Raw genomic sequence first — 13,010 nt, 5'->3', positions numbered from 1 at the left:
GGACTTCTGTCCAAGAATGGTGTCCGCGACGGGGAGGGCAATGGTTCGAGCAAGCAGGTTCCTAGTAAACCTTGTATGGTCAAACATACCCAAGCGTGTCCGTATGCACGCAAACGATAGTCACGAACGGGCACATACCTAGGTGAAAGTACTCTACGTACTAGGACTTCTGTCCAAGAATGGTGTCCGCGACGGGAGGGCAATGGTCGAGCAAGCAGGTTTCCTAGTAAACCTTGTATGGTAAACATACCCAAGCGTGTCCGTATGCACGCAACGAAGTCACGAACGGGCACATACTAGGGAAGTACTCTACGTACTAGGACTTCGTCCAAGAATGGTGTCCGCGACGGGAGGGCAATGGTCGAGCAAGCAGGTTTCCCTAGTAAACCTTGTATGGTAAACATACCCAAGCGTGTCCGTATGCACGCAACGATAGTCACGAACGGGCACATACCTAGGGAAAGTACTTACGTACTAGGACTTCTGTCCAAGAATGGTGTCCGCGACGGGAGGGGAAGCAGGGTATTATCATGGCCAACAAGTAAAATAGCTACCTTAACGAGAACGAAAGTTACTGTGGAGGAACAAAACGTGTGACTGAATTCCTTCCTGTGGCCTAGTAAACCTTGTATGGTAAACATACCCAAGCGTGTCCGTATGCACGCAACGATAGTCACGAACGGGCACATACCTAGGGAAAGTACTCTACGTACTAGGACTTCTGTCCAAGAATGGTGTCCGCGACGGGAGGGCAATGGTCGAGCAAGCAGGTTTCCCTAGTAAACTTGTATGGTAACATACCAAGCGTGTCGTATGCACGCAACGATAGTCACGAACGGGCACATACCTAGGGAAAGTACTCTACGTACTAGGATTCTGTCCAAGAATGGTGTCCGCGACGGGAGGGCAATGGTCGAGCAAGCAGTTTCCCTAGTAAACCTTGTATGGTAAAAATACCCAAGGTGTCCGTATGCACGCAACGATAGTCACGAAACGGGCACATACCTAGGGAAAGTACTCTACAGTACTAGGACTTCTGTCCAAGATGGTGTCCGCGACGGAGGGCAATGGTCGAGCAAGCAGGTTCCCTAGTAAACCTTGTATGGTAAACATACCCAAGCGTGTCCGTATGCACGCAACGATAGTCACGAACGGGCACATACCTAGGGAAAGTACTCTACGTACTAGGACTTCTGTCCAAGAATGGTGTCCGCGACGGGAGGGCAATGGGTCGAGCAAGCAGGTTTCCTAGTAAACCTTGTATGGTAAACATACCCAAGCGTGTCCGTATGCACGCAACGATAGTCACGAACGGGCACATACCTAGGGAAAGTACTCTACGTACTAGGACTTCTGTCCAAGAATGGTGTCCGCGACGGGGAGGGCAATGGTCGAGCAAGCAGGTTTCCCTAGTAAACCTTGTATGGGAAACATACCCAAGCGTGTCCGTATGCACGCAACGATAGTCACGAACGGGCACATACCTAGGGAAAGTACTCTACGTACTAGGACTTCTGTCCAAGAATGGTGTCCGCGACGGGAGGGCAATGGTCGAGCAAGCAGGTTTCCCTAGTAAACCTTGTATGGTAAACATACCCAAGCGTGTCCGTATGCACGCAACGATAGTCACGAACGGGCACATACCTAGGGAAAGTACTCTACGTACTAGGACTTCTGTCCAAGAATGGTGTCCGCGACGGGAGGGCAATGGTCGAGCAAGCAGGTTCCCTAGTAAACCTTGTATGGTAAACATACCCAAGCGTGTCCGTATGCACGCAACGATAGTCACGAACGGGCACATACCTAGGGAAAGTACTCTACGTACTAGGACTTCTGTCCAAGAATGGTGTCCGCGACGGGAGGGCAATGGTCGAGCAAGCAGGTTTCCTAGTAAACCTTGTATGGTAAACATACCCAAGCGTGTCCGTATGCACGCAACGATAGTCACGAACGGGCACATACTAGGGAAAGTACTCTACGTACTAGGACTTCTGTCCAAGAATGGTGTCCGCGACGGGAGGGCAATGGTCGAGCAAGCAGGTTTCCCTAGTAAACCTTGTATGGTAAACATACCCAAGCGTGTCCGTATGCACGCAACGATAGTCACGAACGGGCACATACCTAGGGAAAGTACTCTACGTACTAGGACTTCTGTCCAAGAATGGTGTCCGCGACGGGAGGGCAATGGTCGAGCAAGCAGGTTTCCCTAGTAAACCTTGTATGGTAAACATACCCAAGCGTGTCCGTATGCACGCAACGATAGTCACGAACGGGCACATACCTAGGGAAAGTACTCTACGTACTAGGACTTCTGTCCAAGAATGGTGTCCGCGACGGGGAGGGCAATGGTCGAGCAAGCAGGTTTCCCTAGTAAACCTTGTATGGTAAACATACCCAAGCGTGTCCGTATGCACGCAACGATAGTCACGAACGGGCACATACCTAGGGAAAGTACTCTACGTACTAGGACTTCTGTCCAAGAATGGTGTCCGCGACGGGAGGGCAATGGTCGAGCAAGCAGGTTTCCCTAGTAAACCTTGTATGGTAAACATACCCAAGCGTGTCCGTATGCACGCAACGATAGTCACGAACGGGCACATACCTAGGGAAAGTACTCTACGTACTAGGACTTCTGTCCAAGAATGGTGTCCGCGACGGGAGGGCAATGGTCGAGCAAGCAGGTTTCCCTAGTAAACCTGTATGGTAAACATACCCAAGCGTGTCCGTATGCACGCAACGATAGTCACGAACGGGCACATACCTAGGGAAAGTACTCTACGTACTAGGACTTCTGTCCAAGAATGGTGTCCGCGACGGGAGGGCAATGGTCGAGCAAGCAGGTTTCCTAGTAAACCTTGTATGGTAAACATACCCAAGCGTGTCCGTATGCACGCAACGATAGTCACGAACGGGCACATACCTAGGGAAAGTACTCTACGTACTAGGACTCTGTCCAAGAATGGTGTCCGCGACGGGAGGGCAATGGTCGAGCAAGCAGGTTTCCCTAGTAAACCTTGTATGGTAAACATACCCAAGCGTGTCCGTATGCACGCAACGATAGTCACGAACGGGCACATACCTAGGGAAAGTACTCTACGTACTAGGACTTCTGTCCAAGAATGGTGTCCGCGACGGGAGGGCAATGGTCGAGCAAGCAGGTTTCCCTAGTAAACCTTGTATGGTAAACATACCCAAGCGTGTCCGTATGCACGCAACGATAGTCACGAACGGGCACATACCTAGGGAAAGTACTCTACGTACTAGGACTTCTGTCCAAGAATGGTGTCCGCGACGGGAGGGCAATGGTCGAGCAAGCAGGTTTCCTAGTAAACCTTGTATGGTAAACATACCAAGCGTGTCCGTATGCACGCAACGATAGTCACGAACGGGCACATACCTAGGGAAAGTACTCTACGTACTAGGACTTCTGTCCAAGAATGGTGTCCGCGACGGGGAGGGCAATGGTCGAGCAAGCAGGTTTCCCTAGTAAACCTTGTATGGTAAACATACCCAAGCGTGTCCGTATGCACGCAACGATAGTCACGAACGGGCACATACCTAGGGAAAGTACTCTACGTACTAGGACTTCTGTCCAAGATGGTGTCCGCGACGGGAGGGCAATGGTCGAGCAAGCAGGTTTCCCTAGTAAACCTTGTATGGTAAACATACCCAAGCGTGTCCGTATGCACGCAACGATAGTCACGAACGGGCACATACCTAGGGAAAGTACTCTACGTACTAGGACTTCTGTCCAAGAATGGTGTCCGCGACGGGAGGGCAATGGTCGAGCAAGCAGTTTTCCTAGTAAACCTGTATGGTAAACATACCAAGCGTGTCCGTATGCACGCAACGATAGTCACGAACGGGCACATACCTAGGGAAAGTACTCTAGTACTAGGACTCTGCAAGAATGGTGTCCGCGACGGGAGGGCAATGGTCGAGCAAGCAGGTTTCCCTAGTAAACCTTGTATGGTAAACATACCCAAGCGTGTCCGTATGCACGCAACGATAGTCACGAACGGGCACATACCTAGGGAAAGTACTCTACGTACTAGGACTTCTGTCCAAGAATGGTGTCCGCGACGGGGAGGGCAATGGTCGAGCAAGCAGGTTCCCTAGTAAACCTTGTATGGTAAACATACCAAGCGTGTCGTATGCACGCAACGATAGTCACGAACGGGCACATACCTAGGGAAAGTACTCTACGTACTAGGACTTTGTCCAGAATGGTGTCCGCGACGGGAGGGCAATGGTCGAGCAAGCAGGTTTCCCTAGTAAACCTTGTATGGTAAACATACCAAGCGTGTCCGTATGCACGCAACGATAGTCACGAACGGGCACATACCTAGGGAAAGTACTCTACGTACTAGGACTTCTGTCAGAAGTGTGGTGTCCGCGACGGGAGGGCAATGGTCGAGCAAGCAGGTTTCCCTAGTAAACCTTGTATGGTAAACATACCCAAGCGTGTCCGTATGCACGCAACGATAGTCACGAACGGGCACATACCTAGGGAAAGTACTCTAGTACTAGGACTTCTGTCCAAGAATGGTGTCCGCGACGGTCGGGGAATTGTGTGTTTGACTCAATTACCAAATCCTAGGAACATACATGTAGTGTATACAAACATTAACATTAACGCGTACGTTTGGGCTGCGCACTCCAAATGGTACACAAATAAGGGTGATTTATGATCAGACGGACAAAAACAAAGGTGGGAGAAGACAGTTTTCGGCACGATGTGCACAGAGCTCATTTCGTCGTCCCGGGCGAATGGAAAAACACAAAAATCGCGAGTTTCGCCTCGGGCTACCGCCCTCGGGCGTATCTTTCTAGGTTTCTGTCTATAAAAGGGCAGGCCAAAAGGTGACCGGTTGAGATAAGCATTTTAAGCATACAAGCACTTTATTGCAACTTTTGACACAAAAACTAGGTACGTACATGTAGATTGTACCAACATGGACATCCATGAACGCGTACGCTCGGGCTGCGCCCTCCGTGTGTACTTTCCCTGATCGGTACACAATTTTGGTGCATGTGTACCAACATGGACATCCATGAAAACGCGTACGCTCGGGCTGCGCCCTCCGTGTTGTACTTTCCCTGATCGGTACACAATTTGGTTGTGCACGGCTATCCTGACCGGCAACTTGTACAACATGGACATCCATGAACGCGTACGTAGTGTACTTTCCCTGATCGGTACACAATTTTGGTGCATGTGTACCAACATGGACATCCATGAACGCGTACGCTCGGGCTGCGCCCTCCGTGTTGTACTTTCCCTGATCGGTACACAATTTTGGTGCACGGCTATCCTGACCGGCAACTTGTACCAACATGGACATCCATGAACGCGTACGTAGTGTACTTTCCCTGATCGGTACACAATTTTGGTGCATGTGTACCAACATGGACATCCATGAACGCGTACGCTCGGGCTGCGCCCTCCGTGTTGTACTTTCCCTGATCGGTACACAATTTTGGTGCACGGCTATCCTGACCGGCAACTTGTACCAACATGGACATCCATGAACGCGTACGTAGTGTACTTTCCCTGATCGGTACACAATTTTGGTGCACGGCTTAGGAAATGGGCTTAAAATGTTATCACTCAATCCATTTAATCTTGTTATAGTCGATACTTACCGTGCCGACCAAGTAGGACACGATACAAGGCAATGTTGTTTGAGTAATAATATATCCGCCATACATTTCAGTACAAAATTGCTCGGTCAGACCTACGGCGGGCCATAACTCGAATACTAAACGTCGCAGACAGGGTCGTAGAACAATTTTAAGCTCGTCTAATCATTCTCTATCCGATTCGGATAGTGGTTTTTTGACCACTTTTCATCATTTTGTGACACCCCGAACCTAGGGACAGCTCCCTAGCTTTTGCAAAAAAGTGCACCGAACGGGCCGGAGAGCTCGAGTAGTCAAAAAAATTTTTTCGCTAAAAACCCTCAAAACGTGTCAGAAACACACCTAGATGATGAAAAGTGCAACCAGAAAAGTCAACCGACAACATGCCCGGAGGTACCACTTTGCTCTACGCGTCCCTAGGTAGGGTACTTTTTCATACAAACATCAATGTGCACGGTGCACAAAGTGCGCGGAACAAAAATTGCTCGGTCAGACCTACGGCGGGCCATAACTCGAATACTAAACGTCGCAGACATGGGTCGTAGAACAATTTTAAGCTCGTCTAATCATTCTCTATCCGATTCTGGATAGTGGTTTTTTGACCACTTTTCATCATTTTGTGACACCCCGAACCTAGGGACAGCTCCCTAGCTTTTTGCAAAAAAGTGCACCGAACGGGCCGGAGAGCTCGAGTAGTCAAAAAAATTTTTTTCGCTAAAAAACCCTCAAAACGTGTCAGAAACACACCCTAGATGATGAAAAGTGCAACCAGAAAGTCAACCGACAACATGCCCGGGGGTACCAATTTGCTCTACGCGTCCCTAGGTAGGGTACTTTTTCATACAAACATCAATGTGCACGGTGCACAAAGTGCGCGGAACAAAAATTGCTCGGTCAGACCTACGGCGGGCCATAACTCGAATACTAAACGTCGCAGACATGGGTCGTAGAACAATTTTAAGCTCGTCTAATCATTCTCTATCCGATTCTGGATAGTGGTTTTTTGACCACTTTTCATCATTTTGTGACACCCCGAACCTAGGGACAGCTCCCTAGCTTTTTGCAAAAAAGTGCACCGAACGGGCCGGAGAGCTCGAGTAGTCAAAAAAATTTTTTTCGCTAAAAACCCTCAAAACGTGTCAGAAACACACCCTAGATGATGAAAAGTGCAACCAGAAAGTCAACCGACAACATGCCCGGGGGTACCAATTTGCTCTACGCGTCCCTAGGTAGGGTACTTTTTCATACAAACATCAATGTGCACGGTGCACAAAGTGCGCGGAACAAAAATTGCTCGGTCAGACCTACGGCGGGCCATAACTCGAATACTAAACGTCGCAGACATGGGTCGTAGAACAATTTTAAGCTCGTCTAATCATTCTCTATCCGATTCTGGATAGTGGTTTTTTGACCACTTTTCATCATTTTGTGACACCCCGAACCTAGGGACAGCTCCCTAGCTTTTTGCAAAAAAGTGCACCGAACGGGCCGGAGAGCTCGAGTAGTCAAAAAAATTTTTTTCGCTAAAAACCCTCAAAACGTGTCAGAAACACACCCTAGATGATGAAAAGTGCAACCAGAAAGTCAACCGACAACATGCCCGGGGGTACCAATTTGCTCTACGCGTCCCTAGGTAGGGTACTTTTCATACAAACATCAATGTGCACGGTGCACAAAGTGCGCGGAACAAAAATTGCTCGGTCAGACCTACGGCGGGCCATAACTCGAATACTAAACGTCGCAGACATGGGTCGTAGAACAATTTTAAGCTCGTCTAATCATTCTCTATCCGATTCTGGATAGTGGTTTTTTGACCACTTTTCATCATTTTGTGACACCCCGAACCTAGGGACAGCTCCCTAGCTTTTTGCAAAAAAGTGCACCGAACGGGCCGGAGAGCTCGAGTAGTCAAAAAAATTTTTTTCGCTAAAAACCCTCAAAACGTGTCAGAAACACACCCTAGATGATGAAAAGTGCAACCAGAAAGTCAACCGACAACATGCCCGGGGGTACCAATTTGCTCTACGCGTCCCTAGGTAGGGTACTTTTTCATACAAACATCAATGTGCACGGTGCACAAAGTGCGCGGAACAAAAATTGCTCGGTCAGACCTACGGCGGGCCATAACTCGAATACTAAACGTCGCAGACATGGGTCGTAGAACAATTTTAAGCTCGTCTAATCATTCTCTATCCGATTCTGGATAGTGGTTTTTTGACCACTTTTCATCATTTTGTGACACCCCGAACCTAGGGACAGCTCCCTAGCTTTTTGCAAAAAAGTGCACCGAACGGGCCGGAGAGCTCGAGTAGTCAAAAAAATTTTTTTCGCTAAAAACCCTCAAAACGTGTCAGAAACACACCCTAGATGATGAAAAGTGCAACCAGAAAGTCAACCGACAACATGCCCGGGGGTACCAATTTGCTCTACGCGTCCCTAGGTAGGGTACTTTTTCATACAAACATCAATGTGCACGGTGCACAAAGTGCGCGGAACAAAAATTGCTCGGTCAGACCTACGGCGGGCCATAACTCGAATACTAAACGTCGCAGACATGGGTCGTAGAACAATTTTAAGCTCGTCTAATCATTCTCTATCCGATTCTGGATAGTGGTTTTTGACCACTTTTCATCATTTTGTGACACCCCGAACCTAGGGACAGCTCCCTAGCTTTTTGCAAAAAAGTGCACCGAACGGGCCGGAGAGCTCGAGTAGTCAAAAAAATTTTTTTCGCTAAAAACCCTCAAAACGTGTCAGAAACACACCCTAGATGATGAAAAGTGCAACCAGAAAGTCAACCGACAACATGCCCGGGGGTACCAATTTGCTCTACGCGTCCCTAGGTAGGGTACTTTTTCATACAAACATCAATGTGCACGGTGCACAAAGTGCGCGGAACAAAAATTGCTCGGTCAGACCTACGGCGGGCCATAACTCGAATACTAAACGTCGCAGACATGGGTCGTAGAACAATTTTAAGCTCGTCTAATCATTCTCTATCCGATTCTGGATAGTGGTTTTTTGACCACTTTTCATCATTTTGTGACACCCCGAACCTAGGGACAGCTCCCTAGCTTTTTGCAAAAAAGTGCACCGAACGGGCCGGAGAGCTCGAGTAGTCAAAAAAATTTTTTTCGCTAAAAACCCTCAAAACGTGTCAGAAACACACCCTAGATGATGAAAAGTGCAACCAGAAAGTCAACCGACAACATGCCCGGGGGTACCAATTTGCTCTACGCGTCCCTAGGTAGGGTACTTTTTCATACAAACATCAATGTGCACGGTGCACAAAGTGCGCGGAACAAAAATTGCTCGGTCAGACCTACGGCGGGCCATAACTCGAATACTAAACGTCGCAGACATGGGTCGTAGAACAATTTTAAGCTCGTCTAATCATTCTCTATCCGATTCTGGATAGTGGTTTTTTGACCACTTTTCATCATTTTGTGACACCCCGAACCTAGGGACAGCTCCCTAGCTTTTTGCAAAAAAGTGCACCGAACGGGCCGGAGAGCTCGAGTAGTCAAAAAAATTTTTTTCGCTAAAAACCCTCAAAACGTGTCAGAAACACACCCTAGATGATGAAAAGTGCAACCAGAAAGTCAACCGACAACATGCCCGGGGGTACCAATTTGCTCTACGCGTCCCTAGGTAGGGTACTTTTTCATACAAACATCAATGTGCACGGTGCACAAAGTGCGCGGAACAAAAATTGCTCGGTCAGACCTACGGCGGGCCATAACTCGAATACTAAACGTCGCAGACATGGGTCGTAGAACAATTTTAAGCTCGTCTAATCATTCTCTATCCGATTCTGGATAGTGGTTTTTTGACCACTTTTCATCATTTTGTGACACCCCGAACCTAGGGACAGCTCCCTAGCTTTTTGCAAAAAAGTGCACCGAACGGGCCGGAGAGCTCGAGTAGTCAAAAAAATTTTTTTCGCTAAAAACCCTCAAAACGTGTCAGAAACACACCCTAGATGATGAAAAGTGCAACCAGAAAGTCAACCGACAACATGCCCGGGGGTACCAATTTGCTCTACGCGTCCCTAGGTAGGGTACTTTTTCATACAAACATCAATGTGCACGGTGCACAAAGTGCGCGGAACAAAAATTGCTCGGTCAGACCTACGGCGGGCCATAACTCGAATACTAAACGTCGCAGACATGGGTCGTAGAACAATTTTAAGCTCGTCTAATCATTCTCTATCCGATTCTGGATAGTGGTTTTTTGACCACTTTTCATCATTTTGTGACACCCCGAACCTAGGGACAGCTCCCTAGCTTTTTGCAAAAAAGTGCACCGAACGGGCCGGAGAGCTCGAGTAGTCAAAAAAATTTTTTTCGCTAAAAACCCTCAAAACGTGTCAGAAACACACCCTAGATGATGAAAAGTGCAACCAGAAAGTCAACCGACAACATGCCCGGGGGTACCAATTTGCTCTACGCGTCCCTAGGTAGGGTACTTTTTCATACAAACATCAATGTGCACGGTGCACAAAGTGCGCGGAACAAAAATTGCTCGGTCAGACCTACGGCGGGCCATAACTCGAATACTAAACGTCGCAGACATGGGTCGTAGAACAATTTTAAGCTCGTCTAATCATTCTCTATCCGATTCTGGATAGTGGTTTTTTGACCACTTTTCATCATTTTGTGACACCCCGAACCTAGGGACAGCTCCCTAGCTTTTTGCAAAAAAGTGCACCGAACGGGCCGGAGAGCTCGAGTAGTCAAAAAATTTTTTTCGCTAAAAACCCTCAAAACGTGTCAGAAACACACCCTAGATGATGAAAAGTGCAACCAGAAAGTCAACCGACAACATGCCCGGGGGTACCAATTTGCTCTACGCGTCCCTAGGTAGGGTACTTTTTCATACAAACATCAAAGTGCGCTTAGCAAAAGTTCTCCGTCAGACCTACGGCGGGCCATAACTCGAAAACTAAACGTCGCAGACATGGGTCGTAGAACAATTTTAAGTTCGTCTAATGATTCTACATCCGATTCTGGATAGTGGTTTTTTGACCACTTTTCAAAATTTTGTGACACCCCAAACCTAGGGGCAGCTCCCTAGCTTTTGTCAAAAAATGGTCACCGAACGGGCCGGAGAGCTCGAGTAGTCAAAAAATTTTTTTCGCCAAAATCACTGAAAACGTGTAGAAAACGCATTTTAGATGATGAAAAGTGAAACCAGAACGTCAAACAACAACTTTTTGGGGGTACCCTTTTTACTCTACGGGCCCCTAGGTAAGGCGCGCCATTAGCGCTTTCCTCTCGAGTTCCCAACTTTTGCCCTCCTGGGAACATGATCATTTGTTCATTGCCTACTATAGGGAGGGTACCTTGCTCCGAGGTCAAAAATGAAAATTTCACCAAATCGTAGTTTTTACCTCTATTTTGTCGTAGGAGCATGGTTTGAGGTGTCGGTGGGTCATTTCGGCCCCCATTTGGGTCATACGTCCCCTCCCCGATTTAGTTCGTCGTATGACCATAGTCCGAACTTATGAAGCAAAAGTGGTGTCTGGTGGTGTCTGCCGATGATCTTAACCTATGATTTCGAGTTGATATGCGTATATTAGAGTAAAATTAGGCCTTGTAGTACACGGCTTATGCCCCGGACTAGGTGTCCCGGGGACAAAATCTCGAAAATTACAGACACCCCAGCATCGCTTAAGGTGGTCAGTAGCAAATATATTTTTGGGTCTTCGGACCCATGAAGAGACAGTAGCTGGCTAGTTTGCTGTACTCTTACGCTGAGAACTGGCAGCGTAGAGGGTCTACGGACCCTGAAAGGACCTACCCAACCTTTCAAAAAGCTCCCTGGAGCGGTACATCACGGGTCTACGGACCCTAAGACTTCGTCGTGATGGTTTCAAGCATAAAAGTCGTAACAGTTTAAGAGGTTTTCGTAAGCGTATATTAAATGCATGCTTGAAACTAAGCTTCGTTGTCTTTAAACACTGCAAGACCAATCGAACTTTTTAGGGAAACTCGAAGGATTCACGCTAAGCTCGATGAGCTATTAAGGGTAGTGGTGCATGGTTTGTCGGCGTTCCTTGGATCTAATCCATTGAACAAATGTGTCTGGGGTCATGGTGCAGGTAAAATAGCGTGATGAAACCGGGTTTCCCTTACCAAATGTGGCATAACTTTCCCTGAGAGCGAAGCTCAGACCCACGTAGGGGAGAGCAAAGTGGAACTTAAATGTTCTATGCAGCAAATGTTCGCCATGCGGATAAACAAGTTGGAATAGCTCAATGTAGTGTAATGCAAACACGAATCGCAATTAACGATAAGGGGACCCAGAAGCAATTCTGCGGAACCCTCGGGGGAGGTGTGAGTTGATATAATTAGAGGTGATAGTCCAAGTTGTTCGAGCTCCGGCTCGGCAGCCGATACGAGGTTCCTGTTGAGCTTGTACATCGCGCAGAGGCGCCGTTCGGTTCTAGCAATGATTCCCGCCACCATGTTTCATGCGTGCAGAGGTCCGTTAGAGCTCGAGCAATGTGTCCCGCCGTGATTACGAAAAAGTTTAACAGTTGACTAAGTTGGGGGTGTGTTCAAGTAATCGCGCAGAGATGCCGATCGGTTTCTAGCAATGTTTCCCGTCACAAGGTGGTATTGGCACCTGTGCAGAGTGACCGTTAGCAATGTCTCCCGTATCACGGTGGTGTTCTACCACTAGTGCAGAGTGACCGCTAGCAATGTCTCCCGTCACAAGGTGGTAGCCCAGTAGTGCAGAGAAGCCGCTAGCAAGTCTCCCGTCACAGAGTAAGCAGGTCCGCGAAGTGCAGAGTAGCCGTTAGCAATGTCTCCCGTATCACGGTGGTATCATTCCACTAGTGCAGAGTGACCGCTAGCAATGCTTCCCGACACACGGCGGTAGCTTACGCAGTGCAGAGAGACTCAGGAGCAAAGTCTTCCGACACACGGTGGTAACTCGACGAGGTGCAGAGTAACCGTTAGCAATGTCTCCCGTATCACGGTGGGTTCTTCCACTAGTGCAGAGTGACCGCTAGCAATGTTTCCCGACACATCGAAGGAGTAGATCCACGAAGTGCAGAAAGATCGCTGAACCAATCAATGCATCCCGTCGTGGAGAGCTTACACGCCCGTAGGACAAAACAGTGGGGTGTATCCAAGTGAAACATTAGTATACATGAGAGTGCAGAGTACCGATTGGACTATAGTGGTCAAAACGCAGCCGGGTAATTCAACTCTGTAGCCGTACAAAGGTATCCGCCTGTTAGAAGGACACCGTACGGTTTACAGTTTTAACAAAAATGCAGCCGCGGTAATTTCAACCCAACCCACTATAGCCATTCAATGTATCCGTCATAATCATGTATACCGATCGGAGTAGCC

Source organism: Anopheles merus, unplaced genomic scaffold (genome assembly GCF_017562075.2).
Source record: "Anopheles merus strain MAF unplaced genomic scaffold, AmerM5.1 LNR4000788, whole genome shotgun sequence".
NCBI lineage: Eukaryota > Metazoa > Arthropoda > Insecta > Diptera > Culicidae > Anopheles > Anopheles merus.
The sequence above is the reverse complement of the archived record's forward strand: the minus strand, read 5'-3'. Positions refer to the sequence as shown.